Source organism: Octodon degus, unplaced genomic scaffold (assembly GCF_000260255.1).
Source record: "Octodon degus isolate 3935 unplaced genomic scaffold, OctDeg1.0 scaffold00072, whole genome shotgun sequence".
NCBI classification, from domain to species: domain Eukaryota; kingdom Metazoa; phylum Chordata; class Mammalia; order Rodentia; family Octodontidae; genus Octodon; species Octodon degus.
In genome coordinates this window covers 8,246,747-8,250,387 of record NW_004524648.1, presented here as the reverse complement: position 1 = coordinate 8,250,387, position 3,641 = coordinate 8,246,747, and the positions used below count along the sequence as shown (strand labels likewise).

Genomic DNA, 3,641 nt, shown 5'->3' with positions numbered 1-3,641 from the left:
CACAGAGAAAAGTATGGGCCATTTCAGAATTTGGAGAGCTTGATTAATGTGCCTTTGTTCCAGTATAAAACTGTCATTCAAGTTTGTAACTCAATTCTTTGTCCAGAGACTGGACAGAAAAAAAAAAAGTTGCCAGAAAGCCGGCAGTTAAGAAACCTCATCAAACCAAACATAGAAAGAGAAAGACTTAAGGTACTCTCTTAGTGTCTGTCACATTGTTTCATGTTGAACTGTACAGTGCCACCATTGTAGACATTGGGCTGGGGTGTTAACTAATACAGGGTTCTTTAGGTTTAGTTGGGGCATGTGTACATCCTCAATAGATGACTAGCACATAGTAAGATGAACAAACAGTAAATTGGCAGTTGAGAGGAGGGAAAACTAAGCTACTACTGGTAAGTTTCTAGAATGAGAAGGACCTTATAGAAAAAAGAGTTGATGTCAAGAGGTAGGTCTGTGTTAAGGCATATTTAAGAGGACTATTGCAGAGATACTCAGCTATAATGAGAAATTAAGATACAAAAATAGATTATAACCAAGCAGTGACTAGAACATTGTAACAGTATCTGTAGCAGGATTTAAAATTATTTTCTGCTCCCCATACCTCCTTTAATAAGCAACCTAAAAGCAAATTATAGCTGGGCATGGTGCCATGTCTGGTAATCCCAGCCCTAGGGAGGATGAAGCAGGAGGATCACCATGTATTCAAGGCCAATCTGGGCTATATAGCAAGATCCTGTCCTCCCTACCTCCCATATCTTTTTCAGTATAATCTGTAAAACTTAAGTATTCAAATTACTTGACACTAACATTAAATTTTGGAGGAACTTAGGTCCTATGTAACATCACTTAATAAAATATCCCTTATCCCCTAGTAATAATAAGCATGTTATTTTTGAGGCGGGGACAGCAGTAATTCTCAGTTTTGAGGGGAATATGGAGACTTCTTTGAAAACTTGGTGATAGCTATAGACCTTCCCAGGGATGGAAAACTATAACATGTGCACTGCATACTGCATATAAGACTTGCAGAATACTCAGGATGGACATTTTACTAAAGTTGATATGGGAGCAAGTGCAAGGTTCCAAGTCCAATCCCCAAAACTGTGACTCCAAACTGCATAGCAAGACCCTGTATATATATTTTAAAGTTGATGTGGAACATATTCATGTTTTTCAGGGATGACTTTAAATTCATGGCTGAAGCTATATATGTATACTCAGATTATAGTGGCTTTCTATCTTATTTTAGGGGACTTTTTTTTGAGATGGGGTCTTGCTATATAGTTTAGGCTGGTCTTGAACCCACAGCATTTCTCCTGACTCAGCCTTTTTTTTTTTCTGAGACAGAGGTCTTACTGTTTAGTTCAAGGTGGTCTTGAATTTACTGTATAACCCACGGTGGCTTTTTTTGTTTTGTTTTTAAAGATTTATGTATTTGGTACAGGGTATCCCTACAAGCCATTCAGACTCATAGCGATCCTGTCTCAGCCTCCTCAGCACTGGCATTACAGGTGTGTGCCACTACACCGGATCTCAGTGGCTGGCTCAGCGCAGGGCTGGCACAGCATGCAATACCAGGGATCAGACCCGGGTCCTTGTGCTTAGCCAGGCAGGCGCTTACACCACCAAGCTATCTCCTCCGTCCTAGGCTGGCTTTGGAATTCAGGTGATCCCGTCTCAGTCTCCCAAGTGCAGGGATTACAAATGCATGTACCACCATGATTGGCTTGGAGAGTAAGTTTTTTTGTATTTTTGTTTGTTTTTTTTGGTGGTACCAGGAATCAAACTCAGGACTTTGCACTTGCCAGGCAAGCACTTGTTCCACTGAACTATCTCCCCAGCCCTGAATAGATTTTGAAGTCAGTTTGTGAGAAAATGTGTAACAAAATGTTTTTTAAAACTCTGTTGTTGGGGCCGGGGAGATGGCTCAGTGGAATAAGCACTTCCCTGGCAAGCGCAAGGGCCCGAGTTCAATCCTCGGTTCCACAAAAAAAAAAAACAAAACCCTGTTGTTCAAGGAGGTGCTTTGTACAGTGTGGTTTAGCAGTGCTTATGCACTAAAATTTGAGTCATTGAGCGAAAGAACCAATAGAAAATCTCTTTTGTAAAAAAGTGTTCAAACTATTCTGCATTTAATATATTTATCGAGTGGTTTATTTACCAGAAAGGCTGATGGGTATAGAAGAATAAAGTATTCCTTCTTCTTTTTTTTTTTTAAATTATTTATTTTTATTTATTACATTTATTTATTGTGTGTGTGTGTGGCCAGCTCAGCCCACCAGGGGGTGGGGCTGGCTGGCATGTGGTGCTGGGGGATTGAACCACGTTCCCTATGTTTTGCCAAGCTTGTTTCAAGTAGGTGCTTTAGACCACTGAGCCATCTCTCCAGCCTCAAGACTCATTCTTTTTTTTTTTTTGCGGAACCAGGGATTGAACTCAGGCCCTTCCTTGCGCTCGCCAGGCAAGTGCTTATTCTACTGAGCCATTCCCCGGCCCCAAGTATTCCTTCTTAACTGCCCCAGTATCTATAGCATATGTAGTAAGCCATGTGGCATGAGGTAATATTGTACTCTATATCTAGCAGAGACTCAGCACAGAACTAAATCCACATAGCCGCCTCTTAAAAGGCCTCTGGCCACCTAAATTCAATACAGTAAAAAGCAGTTCCTCTCCCAGCCTTCCCATTTTGCCTCTTTATTTTATGCCATCCAGTAACCTAAAACTGGTTATCCTAGTTCCTCCTGCAACCTATACAGTGTATCATTTCTACTGGCCTGTCTGATCTTTTGCTTTTCATTCTCTATCACTGTTTGGTTCTTCCTAGTTTGTTAGTAGTACCTAAAACAAACCCCTACTTTTCTTTTGTATTTATTTTTATTTTTTGGTACTGGGAATTGAACTCAGGACTTCACCTGCTTGCCAGGTAGGTGCCTTGCCGCTGAGCTATACTCCCAGCCCCATTAACCCCTACTTTTCATCAGTCCACTCCAGGCCATCCCCTATCCAGCTGTCAGTGACTTTTCTGAAATGAAAATTTTACAGTATTCCCAAAAATTACCTGCTTTGGTGGCTGTCAAGGTAAATTGGACTAGGAGATAGCTTGGTGGTCTAAGCGCCTGCTTGACGAGCATAATACCTGAGTTTGATCCCTGGTACCTCATTCCATGCTGGCCCAAACACCAGAGGTGGTGGTGCACACCTGTAATCCCAGCCCTGGGGAGGCTGAGACAAGAAGGTCACTACAAGTCTGAACTGCATAGCGAGACCCTGTTATCAAATATTTTTTTTTAAAAAAAGACAAATTAACAAACTTTACAAGTACCCTTCATTCTTTTATCGGTCCAACACCTGGGATGAGTTGTCAAACATCTTAACTGGGGTGAAATCACTTCTCAGTTAACATTTTATTCATTCCTCATCTTCCAGTAAGCCTCTGGAATACTTTTCTCCACAATAACTTGTACGGTGCCATTTCTTTTGCTGTTTTTGTGCTCTTTGTTTCCAGAATCTAGCGTAGACCCTGGCAACAATACTACTTTTCACTTTACAAACTAAAATCTTGTACTGCAGGTGGCAGCTGACAAGCTTTTTTAAAAATTTATTTATTTATTTTTGGTACTGGGGATAGAACTCAGGAC

At 41.0% G+C, this 3,641-nt stretch overlaps 1 protein-coding gene across 1 annotated transcript in view; it reads right to left on the bottom strand.

Moving 5' to 3' along the window:
* Atad5 (ATPase family, AAA domain containing 5) overlaps positions 1-3,641 on the bottom strand; it is a 60,970-nt gene that overhangs the window by 5,569 nt on the left and 51,760 nt on the right. The gene's annotated exons all lie outside the window — the stretch shown is intronic.